Source organism: Aulonocara stuartgranti (assembly GCF_965226115.1).
Source record: "Aulonocara stuartgranti genome assembly, chromosome: 4".
In the NCBI taxonomy this organism is placed as follows: Eukaryota; Metazoa; Chordata; class Actinopteri; order Cichliformes; family Cichlidae; genus Aulonocara; species Aulonocara stuartgranti.
In genome coordinates, this window is record NC_138942.1 from 9,703,617 (window position 1) to 9,716,829 (window position 13,213).

General features: G+C 36.8%; 1 protein-coding gene and 1 long non-coding RNA gene across 3 annotated transcripts in view; one reads left to right on the plus strand and one right to left on the minus strand.

Moving 5' to 3' along the window:
- elfn1a (extracellular leucine-rich repeat and fibronectin type III domain containing 1a) overlaps window positions 1–13,213 on the minus strand; it is an 80,334-nt gene that overhangs the window by 41,811 nt on the left and 25,310 nt on the right. The window lies entirely within an intron of this gene.
- On the plus strand, window positions 1,424–3,138 carry LOC309704641. 2 transcript variants are annotated; one of them, XR_014276321.1, is made up of 4 exons: window positions 1,424–1,591; window positions 1,781–1,888; window positions 2,007–2,214; window positions 2,404–3,138. It is a non-coding gene; the product is annotated as an uncharacterized lncRNA (long non-coding RNA). The 2 variants fall into 2 exon arrangements; XR_014276320.1 differs by having other exon boundaries at window positions 1,781–2,214.

Sequence of the window (13,213 nt, forward strand, 5' to 3'; positions counted from 1 at the left end):
GGTAAAGTTTAAAACATGTCAACATTTATTAAGGACTAATAAACATTTATAAATGCCAAATGGGAGCCTTATTGTAAAGTGTAAAACATGTCAACATTTATTAATCACTAATAAACATTTATAATTGCCAAAAGTGAGTCTTAAATGTATAATGTCACCATTTATAACACTTAGACCTAAATTACAATCAGTGCTTGAAATAACATTTAACTACTGTCAAAAATGGCAATGTATTGTAAGAGTAACACATGTAAAATTAAATGTGTTTTTTAAAACACCAAACAGTCACCCACTCCAAAAAAAGTTCATGCCAGACTGGTTCAAACTGGAAATATTTTTTGTATGTCCTTAAATAAGCGTCCCAGTGGTCCATCAGGGTGTCGCGCTCCAGTTCCTCCTTAAGAAAAGTCAGTTTCTCTCGCTCCTTGTTAAGAAGGGCAGTTGCAGTAGGGGCAGGATTAGAAGAAGAATCTAAAGAACAAACAATTATTAAATTACAATACTAAAATTATTTATAATCTAAACTTGGGAAACTCAAATAAAATATTGATTAAAAACGGTTACAACTTGAATTTATAAAAAGCCACTTTGTAAAAATTATGTTATATACACATGTGGTGGTTCAGACATTTCTAAAACAAGGCAAATAATTCTTATGTGTACTGCCTTACCAGGGTGTTTAATATAAATTTAATGATGCACATAAACAAAACTAAAAATATACAACTAAGTGATATCAATCGTTTGGAATAACCAATAGTAATAGAGCTATTCACATGTTATGTGATGTTAGTTAGCCACTGTAGCTAGCAGCCAAATGGCTCGGTAGCTAGCTAGCTAGCATTATACTCACCTTCATGTCTAACTGCTGACGTCGTTGGCTTAGTGCAATCTAGATCATCCAGTCTCTGCTTTTTGTATCTCTTCGAACGTGTGCTAACTGTGTAAGTCGCAGACGCACACAAATTTTTATCTTCTGCTCCATCCATGGCGCAGCAACTTGAACGAGCGCCTTCAGTGTGTCTGTTCGTGCCCCTTTGGCTTGACCTTCCAGAGCGCTCCACTGCCTGTCGCGCTCTGAGAGGAGGGGCTTTCCTTAATAAAGTTAACTGTGATTGGATGGTTGTATAAGCTCCTCTGCGTTTAAATTAAATTTGTTTTCCCTCCCTTTGGCAGCAGAACATATTTTTTTAGCATGAATCCAGCGGGTTAGATCTACATAACAAAGTCGGAGATACATTATAACAGGTGAGACAATCCTCTTTTTTGCGTGGGACTATTTTTGATTATAGGGCTTGTTTTATATAGCATGTGAAGTTCTTTAACTCTGAACCGATTTGCACTAGACTCCCATAGAGTATTTTACGGTGTTTCGAGGTGATAATAAAATAAATTACTCATTTTTTTCCACCACAATGTCTTTGGGAATGAGATTGCGCGCCAGAATAGAAGGAAAACAAACTAAATATAAGGCACTAAGGCTCATTAAATGGCTGCAGAAGAAACACCTGCTAAAAAAGAAGCTTAGATGTCCTGTTTGTCACCATAAGATGAAAATGATTTCCGTGGTGAAGAAAGACCAATATATGTGGTATGTATAATGCATGATAATGTAGTGCATGTAGTAAATATAACAAAATATTTCGGTTATCAATGCAAGAGGGAGCATTAACCTCTTTTCATTATTATTTTCTTCATACTTAATTTTGTGATTATCTTTTCAATTAATGCTCTTGTTTAAGGGTCCATTTCTTTACTTAACTCATTGATATGTTCTCAGGTGCTGCAAAAGAGCAAGTCATAGGAAAGTTTCCAGAACAATTAGAACTGGCTCCCTCTTTGAGAAATCAAAAACATCTCTTTTCAGTTGGATGAAGTTCATTTACAGGTATATGTAGATGTAGACATTAATAGCAATGCACCTTTCATAATTGAACACCAATACGAGACTTGTGAAATAAAATTAGGGCCTCAGTAAGTAATAATTGCCTCAATTTCTATCACAGATTTTCACAAGGGCTCAGGCTCAGACAAGTAGATATGATCGATGATGAAGTGGCTGGCAGCTCCAGAACACTAAGTAGCATGGCAAGACACATTCGACATGTTTGTATACGTGCAATTAAAAGACACAGAATAAACAATGGACACCGTCTTGGTGGTGACAGAGAATTTGTGGTTATAGATGAAAGCTGTCTCCGTCATCAGCGAAAGGTTGGTAAACTATCAGACAGGTTTATTAGAATCAATGCAGATCTGACTGTGTCCTCTAAACATGGAAACCTTTACCATAAGTAAAAAAAATTAGTAGAAGCAACCATCTTTTTGAATGTTTCTTTGTAGATATTTAATTTTATTCTTTTTCATTTTAATTCTGTTTAATTTTATTCTTTTTGTTTTCAGTATGCACGTGGACGCTTTGGAAATGCATGGAAAAGGAAGAAATGGGTATTTGGAATGATGGGAATTAAAGACAAAAGGCGAAGGCTCGTGTTAAAACTTGTTGAAAAACGATCAAGGCGCCACCTTGTTCCTCTGATCAGACAGCATGTTAAGTTGGGTAGTGCCATTATCAGTGATGAGTGGAGAGCCTACAAGAATGTTTTGACAAACATAAGGTACAGACATTACACTGTAAATCACAGCAGGTGGTTTGTAGATCCTCAATCTGGCAGTCATACACAGCATATCGAAAGGGCTTGGATGACCATCAAAGGACATGTCCGTAGACTAAGAGGAAATCGCACTGAGAAGTTGCTGGAGGAACACCTGATGGTTCTTGAGTGGTCATCTTGGCTTGGTTCGCGACACCCTGATGGACCACTGGGACGCTTATTTAAGGACATACAAAAAATATTTCCAGTTTGAACCAGTCTGGCATGAACTTTTTTTGGAGTGGGTGACTGTTTGGTGTTTTAAAAAACACATTTAATTTTACATGTGTTACTCTTACAATACATTGCCATTTTTGACAGTAGTTAAATGTTATTTCAAGCACTGATTGTAATTTAGGTCTAAGTGTTATAAATGGTGACATTATACATTTAAGACTCACTTTTGGCAATTATAAATGTTTATTAGTGATTAATAAATGTTGACATGTTTTAAACTTTACGACAAAGCTATCTTTTGTCATTTATAAATGTTTACTAGTGATTAATAAATGGTGTTATGCTTTACACTTTACAATAAGGCTCCCATTTGGCATTTATAAATGTTTATTAGTCCTTAATAAATGTTGACATGTTTTAAACTTTACAACAAAACTCTCTTTTGTCATTTATAAATGTTTACTAGTGATTAATAAATGGTGTTATGCTTTACACTTTACAATAAGGCTCCCATTTGGCATTTATAAATGTTTATTAGTCATAAATAAGTGGTTTTATGCTTTACACTTTACAACAAAGCTCCGATTGATAGTTGTGGATATTTATAATGCATTTCTGAAGTACAATTTTATATGATAAAAAATATGTTTACAAATGCTGATTGTGCTTACAGGATAGTAACTTAGTCTGAAATGTTTAATATAGCAACTCTAGATGAAATATATAGGTGAACACATTTGGCTCACTATTTGGCAAGAAACCGGTCAGTTTTTTTCCTCTTTCTCACCCTTAACTAATGCATAATAAACCATTAATAATGGTTTATAAAGCATTTACAAATTAATTAATAATATAGCTATAAACTATTTATTAGCATCTATAAGGGGATATTGACATTATATATCTTGCGTACACAGCAAGTGTCAAAAATTAAGAAATTGTTGAATGAATAACGTATATAAAGAGCTGTCAGCATCATCTCGTTAAAATGATGTTAACGGCATAACCGCATTAACACGGATCGCCTGTGCGTGGGGCTGCACAGCGTCAACGCATTAGCATGGTTAGTTAGTTAACGCCTTAGCGCCGTGCATCCCCACGCATGGGGTGATCCGCTCTAACTCGCTAACAAAGATTTGCCGCATTAATACGGTTATGGCATTAACGTAATTTTAACGGACAGCACTAATATAAAGTAAATAGCTTGGTTTGAAAATCTTCAAGTAAAAAGGACTTACATTCAAATAGTTTGAAAAAACATCTTAAATTTGACTCAAAAGTCACTATAGAATATGTGTTCTATATAACAAAGTGACACAGTCTCAAAAATGAAGACAAGTTCTACTGTGATATGAAGATTAAACTAACTAAATTATAGGCACTGGCATGTGCACCTAAAGCTTAAGGTTCAATCTCACTATGAAGATTCTCAGTAAGTTTGTATCTCTGCATGACAAAAGGAGTTTCTATTTAATCTTTCGTCTTTGTTTTTTACAGTTTCACTAATTCTTGTTCTAATTCTGGACACTATTAGCATCACAGGGCAAATGAATTTTGCACTGGCCTAATGTTCCACTGTGTGTGTTGATGAGTTAGAAGACCAAAACATGTTTGGTCATTTTCTTTATAAAAAATATGTATTGTTTTTTGTGTTTTAAAAAATAGAAAAGGTAACAAAGAATGAAAGAATACATTAACAACGTACTATAGGACATCCCTACAACTAATTCATTTTTAGGTATCATAGTATACTATCAATTCTCTGATATTTAATATATTTCAGTGTATTAAAACAGTGAATAAAACTGTGACATCTATAATTTGCAATCAAAGGTTTAGTTACTTGGGTTATCTTGGGGCTCTATGTATGCTAAGGCTAATGTCTCATTATTAATGCTGAAGTACAAAAGCAGACCCATTTTCCCTCCCTTTTCCAATTCTTCTCTCATTTCTTCTTGATCTTGTTTCCCCTCCCAAAAGGGTTCACGATCTAATAGGGCTTGATTGGTAGTAAGAAAGGGGAACAGAAGTGGGATTTTTTGTAGCATACTTTGACCTTGGACACAAATTGACTTAGAACAATAGCATCTCAGACTGGCTTTCAGTAGCAGTCAGACTTGCCGGTTCATCTGTCAGTCTAAAAAATGAGATTCTAGTTATCAATAGAGAACTGCATGTTAAGTACATTAAGTTGCATTTCCAGGTTCGATTTGCTTCCTTTGCTGTTTCCTATTACAGATGCAGTGTGTCGGAACTGAATCAAAGCTGAAAGATGCAATTTATAGTCTTTGAGCTTATTTGTGATGCTTTCTATTCTATTGTTTCCCTTGTAGATTGCTTGTTTTGAGCCTTCTTGTTGAACCACGTATTATATTCTTGTGACCTCCGAGGCCAGAGTTTGATCAAATTGGTCAGGCTCTTGACTTTTGTCTGCATTTGTGTTGCACTGTGGTTTTTTAGCTAATGCATTTGCCTTCCTTTTAAATGTCTTTTTGATCTTAATTTGTTATCTTGCATGCAGGCCTCTTACAAATTAGCAATGATTTGGTTAAGTTGACCTTTTCTAGCAGTTTTTTGTGTTTTTATTGGATTTTGGTACATTTTCCAACATCTGTTTGTGCTGGCTCTGTTCTTCAGCTTCAATTTTTTTTCTCTGCTTCCAGAACACCTCTGGGTTGGTGTTGTCCAGTGTCTGCATGCATTCCTTCTTGTTGATTATCTGCTGTGTGGTAGGCTTTTATATATCAGTTTCACGTGTTTTGATTGTATTGTCTTCGATACTCTCTAGGATATACCTCATTTTTAATCTCCCTTATATTATGGAAGTAAAAATGACTGATCTTTCCATTGCCTGTGGTATATAAGCTTTAAACTGTCAGAGGAGCAAAAAGTATAGCTTCCCATCCCCACCTCATAATATCTAATATTATCAAATTCTTAAAATAAATTAAATAAAATTACCCACCCCATTTACAAGGATAATTTTCTATCTCATTGCATTTAAAGGTTTCTTCATAATAAACTATCTGTGTTGCTTAATGGCTCCTACAGAAACTCTGCCACACCAACATCAGAGATGGTAACTTGACAAAATAATAAAGTCGACTACAATGCGTAAGTATCAGGAGAGAGCCAGGAGAAATGTTCACTGATGAAGTAATATATCACGATGCTAAGCACTGCAGCAACAATGCTGCTCTTTCTCATTTGCTTTTTGGCTTCAGATCAAAACTAGGTAGAGAGCATGGTGGCTTGCTCAGTGCATTAAATGTTGAAATAGAAATATCCCAGAAAACAACAGTTGGAAAGCTTTTATTTCAGAGATTGCAACTGAAAATAACAAATACCATCTCAAACCAAAAGTGAATCTAGAAGTCTTTCAACATACCAACTACTACATATTTAATACTTAATGTGTATTACGTATTACATGTCTATACAGTACAGTATCTTTACCATCTTGGCCTTGAGTTTTAAATTAACACATCTTAAATTTCACGTTTTCATTTCACATTTAAAAGCCCAGAAAATCACTTTCTTGTTGCAGTCAGTGGGGTCCATATGCTGAGAGTAGGATATATGATTCATATTTGAATCACGTAATAGTGCTAAGAAAAATGTGTAGCTATTTATTATGATAGCTAGTCAATCTGGCAGCACTCCAGTGCAGTGATTAGCACTGTTGCCTCAAAGCAAGAAGGTTCTGGTTTGAATCCTCTAGCTGACTGATGTCATTCTCTGTGGAGCTTGCATGAACTCACCACCTTCTGCCCATAGTCCAAAGACATGCATGGGTTAGGTTAATTGGCAATTTGAAAGTTGGCCATGTGTTAGCCCTGCAATAGACCTCCCTTTTGCCCAGTGACAGCTGAGAAAGGCTCCAGCAAACCTTTAACACTGCATTGATTAGAAGTAGAACATAGATGGATTGGTGGTCAATCAAATATGATCAAAAAATACCCAAACATTCCTGATGAGAGTCCAGTGAAATGAAGCAGCATTTCTGAGTGTTACATTCCTGATGTGTACTAGGAGGAGCAGTGTGTGACTGGTTTTGCGATCTCCTTGTAGTTTCTTGTGGCTCTATGGCTGTGTGTGTGTGTCATCATGATATATTGCTAATTTTTCATGACCAATGATTTATCTTTGGCTAAAGTGTAAACCAATATGCTCTCACCAAAGGGCAGCAAATACTGTAGTTTTGTCAGAAGGTGCTGGAGAAACAGTGGTCTGGACAGAATCTACATAAGGAGGCAAAAGACTTTGTAGTGGCATTAATCAAAAAAAAAAATGCCACCACTAACTGAAAAAAATGCAGCTTCACAACATTAATATTGCAAGTGAAAAATGATATTTTGCATTCCAACGTAATGCAAAGCAGTCCTGAATTAATATCCACATTTGAAAAATTGGAAGTGACACTCTCTCATGAGCACCAGTGCCAAAGTGTGAAACTCAGAGATACCAGTGTCTTAATTAAAAACAACAACAACAACAAAAAACAGCAATATTTAAAGCACTGAAAGTGTAAATTGGCTCTTAAAAAACATTACACATAGTGGGTGTGGTGACATTCTTATGCTAGTAAGCAAAGTTAGGTAAAGTAGACATTTCAGTAATATAGCCTGAAAATATATGCAGAGAAAAAGAGCAAAGCTTCTATGTCACACCCGTGGACGTAATGTTTCCAGGTGCTATGCTAAAGCTTCCTAAGAGCCTCTCAGGGCTGTGACTGCCAGAGCTAACAGTTTTGGAAGCACCGGTAACAGGCTCTACAATGTAAACCTCTCAGGGCTTGCATGAATAGCGCCGCCGCTCGATATTACTCCACAGTCGCATTAGTAAAGTATCATAATAAATGAAACATTCTCCTGAACACCCCATTAGTAAACCTTATCTTTTCACAGCCACCAGCTATCGAACAAAAGCCCACAAGCTGTGAGAGGTAGAAAAGCTTTATTTTTCTCTCTCTGTCTTTCCTCTTTTCCCTCTTTGCCCTCTTTTTCACATCTGCCCTCATTTATTTATGACTTGTTTTCAGTGCTACTGTGTTAGTGGGTGCCTCACCTTAATATATACATTAGTCTTAATTTAAAAAAAATATTGCATATTATTAAAATGGCATATGTATTACAAAATTCAGAGTCTTAAAAGTGTGTACAGTACAGTAAAAGTGTGATTTCAGTGTATCAGAACTCAGTATTTTCATTTAAATGAAAAGTGATCTTGTCTCCTATCTATTGTCACCGTGCACTCTGTGTTTGTAACCTTACACATGTCTTACTCAGGTTCTTTCAGTGTCACTGCCCTCTGAAGTCTGATGTCCACCATGAAGTCAGACTTAATGCATTTGAGACATCTATTATTTAATGTGTCTCCTTAGCACATATCCACATACTTAGCTGTTCCATCCTCTTTAGCAGGGAAGTCTCTCTTGAAAAAAGAAACATCTGAGGAAAAACACTATTACCAGAATTTGTTTATGAATCTCTCTTTTATTTTTTTTCTAAATTCTGTACTGATACATTATTTCATTACTTTATTTATTACCCTGAAATTTAAGGCCCCATTGATAATAATCAAAAAGCTTAACCCTTGATTGAAAAAATAAAACACCAGAGGATAATTATATAGTCCTGATTAGGACCTAAATCCTTCTTATTTGACAATATCTCCAATACAAACACTGACTATTATTTACACACCTTTAACACTGTTTATCACACTATTTTATCACCTGAAGCTCAGCTGACTTCTCCGGACTTATCAGTATAAAGTCTTTAAAAATAGACAATTTAATATTTACATTAACTATGTAGTAAAAAAAAACTGAAATCACGATCAATTAGTTTAGGCTTCATCATTAATCTATTTGAACTGTGCTCAGCTGGACAAATGTCACTGAACCAGCCACTGATCTGTCTCTGCTGAACCTTGAGACCAGCATGGATAAGATTTATGTCAAGTTTTAAAATAGATCTGTACTTTTGAGGTCAAAGTTAAACAAGCAAAGTGGTATTTTCAGCCTACTCTATTAAATGCTTGGACTTAGTCTTCTACTATCATGTAGCTGCAGTCGATAAGAATATCTTCATTCCTTTCCTTTTTTTTAAACATGTGCACTTAAAAGTAGAGTTTCAAAGGTATTTGTCTTCACTCCTGGGAAATCCAAATGTTTTCCTTTGCATTATTTATGAAACCTGAAAGTCAAGGCAGAGATTGTGTTCACCTAAGTGTGATTTGCAGCACATTGCCTATGCCTCTTTGCCATATGTCATTCTACCTGGCTGCACACCAGCAAGCTAAAAGCCTGTGTGCTTACATCATCGTTCTACTGGGAAGAGATGTTTGCAAAAATGTCCACAACCATCTGATTCAGAAGACTTTGGGAATACTAAAAAACACAGGCTATGTTACAAAGGATTGTTGTAGCTTTTATTACAGATTCATTATCCGTGTGATATACATTTTCAGGATTATGGAAATCGCCATATTAATACAGGTTTTGTTTTGTACAGCTCAAACTAACTAACAAAAACTCATGTTAAGGTAACATAACAAGAAACAGTTCCAACCATTATTTCGTCCATCTACTTTTTACTGCTTATCGTGGTCAGGGTTGCATCAAAGCAAAACTGCCCAGAACTCCCTCTCCCCCATCACCTTCTCTATCTCTTCTCAGGGGATACTCAGGCGTTCCCAAACAAGCCAAGAGAAACAATCTTTTACCCCAGACATTCTTTAGAAAAAGCTTTGAGCTGCTTGCATCCACAATCGTATTATTTCGGTCACTACACCTACCGGTCATGACCGTAGGTGTGGGCAGGAAAGTAGATCAACCAGTAAATGGACAGCTCAGATCGCTTTTCGCCAGAACAGATTGGTACAATATGTGCATCACTGCACATGGTGCCTATCATGCTCCATTCTTCCTGCTCTATCCTTCCTCCCAGTCTTGACATCCACTTGTGGGGGAAATTCACCTTATCCCGTCATGAACCATGGCGAGTCCTCACCCAGATCACTTCGCACTTGGCTTCAGACCATCCTAGTGCAAGCTGGAGGTCAGCACTCCAGCACATTAACTGCAAAAAATCTGGAGCCCACCACACTGGACATCCTACACCTCTTGATTGCACCAAAAAAATGTTGTCCATAAGAGTTATGAACTGCATCTTTGACAAAGGGCAGAACTGGCATAATGCCCACTGAGAAAGAGTTATAACCTAATGCACACAAACTTTAAAAGAAGAACTTGTGGGTTGAGAAAATGCTTCTTTAAGTGCCAGTCAAAGTTCTTTGCTACCAGTAAAGTTGATCAAAGCAGCAGAAAATTTATTTTTATGTGATAGTTATCCTGAGTGGAAACATTCTTGTATTGTTTTTGTTACATAAGCTTGTGTGCTGATTCACTGAAGGAGCACTGCACAGTGTAAATGCATTAAGGTGTTAGAAATAAGTGCATTAGGAGAGTTAGATATTAACAACTGGTTTTATATGTCCAGTCATTCCAGATACAGTGCAACAAGTGGCATATCGGGCATTGTCTTTCCTGTCTGTTGTCCTACACAGTTGGATTCTCAGTTCACAGGTAAAAAGTTGCATCCAGTTACTCATCAGCTGCTGTATGAACAAAGGTTGTTGTTAGATTGCTCATATCAGACTTGAAAGGAAGTTATCTAGTGTTACTTGCCAGTGAGACACAACATATTTCATCAAGAGAATTGGCAGACTATCTCTGCTGACCTGTTACATGAGAGTTAAACATTGGACTAACTTCAGAGATAATTTTGTTGATGAGTAAGTGCCAGGACAGAGACCTAATTAGGAGCACTTTAACACAAAACCTAAGCGCAGTATGGTTTTGAAGCAGCTCCCATAGGGGCTGAATGAAATCATCCTGCCTGAATGAGCATATGCAAATTTAACCAAGATTCAGAAATAGGTGACAGAGAGCCCCATTAAACAGCCCAGCGTGATTATAGAGCTAGAGTTGCTATATGTAACTTTCATCACCATGGCAACTTTTAATCACACTTTCAGTAGCCTTACGCTTAATAGATGCTTTAGAACAATGGATCCACAGGTGCTGTCAAAACCAGCAGGTTTCCTGCTTACACCAATATCGTGCATCTCTAATGGCAACCCATGTGGTTGCTTTGATTTCATGACGTCCGATTCATGCAATCAGAAAAGCCTGAAATTTACCAACTAAGCTAATCACAAGTGCTTAATAATTCCCCCTTGGCTCTCATTAATTTCTGCACCCTTGGACTGTATAGACACCACAAAGAGGGATACGATTCCATCAGTAAAACCAAAAAAACAACCGCACTCTCTATAGCTGTCTGTTGGGCTGATTTACTGATTTAAAATCCTGACTATTGGTTCACAACGTCAATGTAAAGCAGATATTGATTATTTTCATTATTATTTAATGTGCTAATTTTCACAAGATCAGGCCCATTATTTACTGGGTATAAAATGTGAAAAGCATAATGAAAAACTTGATTTCTTTTGCAACCATTTGTGTAATGAAAACTTCAAAGACGTAACAGTTTATACTTAAACTTTGACCTGAACGTATAAGAGTTTTGGACGTTTGCATGACATTTTGTCATAAATAGTACACTAAGTGTTACCTGAAGTCACAGTAATCTTGAACCTTGGGTGAGTTTTCCATTAATCTAAGTAAACATCAAAAATGTTAAAATGTTGAAGGACAGACAAACAAATGGACATGCAACTTGACTGGTTGACAGAGCTAGATAACTGTCAGTTGTAATTCTAATGACTGAAGCCAGGAAATGTTTAGCATTTTGCTTGGAAAATGTTTCATTGTTTTCAAAAGTTGCTGATTAATTATCTGTCCATCACTTTAGCATATTTAATAATCATCTAACCAATACATCTGTGCAAAAATCTTCTTTACCATTTGTTACCATCATTTGTAACATTTCCTGCAATTACTTCATGCAGTCTTGCTGGAAGTGTCAGAGCAGGTGTGACAAAAACCCCACCTTTCACAGTATTTCACAAATTGTAAAAACTTGCTTATTTGACAGGTGTGGTCACACCTATACGGCAGATATGGTGCCATCTGGGATTGTATTCAATGACTGTAGTGCATTCACAAATTGTCAGAACACTTGAGCCTTCTCTATAAACTAGTAGATAAGAAAACATTGTCCAGACCCGTTAGGAGATATACTCAGAGGAGTATTGTACAAGAAACAGTGTTTCAAAAATGGAACATTTTCACACCAAGCAGTCTACACCTTCTTTGAGGAAGACAAGAACCAACTGTCAGTTCAGTGAGTTTAACAGCTGATCTGTAGGAAGAGGCCTTCTTTTCCAAGAAAACTGAGCTACACTTTCGTCCTTTCTATCTTTCTTTTTACATTAAGCCACTGAGCTGCCGACATGTGAGGAAGCAAATGATTGGTGTATGTCACTTGACTTTTCCTTTATCAACTGACACAAATACATCACTCTACATAGAAGGAGCTGAGGGGTGATAGGACATGTAGGGATGTCCTGTGCTTAGAGTTGTGATTGAGTCATGCCTCAGTGCTCAGGAAGGTGCAGCACATCTCTCAGGTGCTTGTCAACTCTGTAGGCTGCCGTGGACCCAAACAAGCATCAGAGGACAAGCGTGTTTTCTCAGTATATAGGTTGTGGCTCAACATATGCAAGTTGAAAGCCTTGTAAAATCACAAATCAGCAAATGAAAGGGCATATGTTCCCTCAGAGATTCAGAACAGCAGTGCTGCTCAGTGTAAGACTCACATAGCATGAATAATAACTATGAAAGACTCTTACAAGTGTCACTAAGCCAAACAGATTTAGTTCTAAAGATTATCTGGCCGTGTAGTACAAAGAAAAGTGAATCCACTTTTAAAATTAGATGATAACATTTTTTGCTATGTACTGAAAATTACACTCTTCTGAACAAGAGAACAGACTTTGAATGGTTCAGTAACATGATAGCTGAAATTGTTATGCAAATACATTTTTGGAATATCGCTCGCAGTGGCTGAAGCTGTCAGTGACATCGTGTTTCTGCTTCAGAGAGCTAAAACAGTGCTGCATATTGTACGGCTCAACTAGCTTTAAAGTGGGCCGGACCAGTAAAACTATAGCATAGTTACGTATAAGAAGAAAATGGCAAATGGACTGGTAGTGTACTTATATAATGTTACTCTGAGCACTCAAATACAAGCCTCATGAACCCATAAATCGTTTTCAGTACCACAGCAGTTTTTACCTACCATTCACACACTCAGACTCCAGTGGATGCACTGGGGGTGACTCAGGGTTCAGGACTTTTCCCAAAGACACTTTGACATGCAGATGGGAGGAGCTGGGGATCAAACCAATGA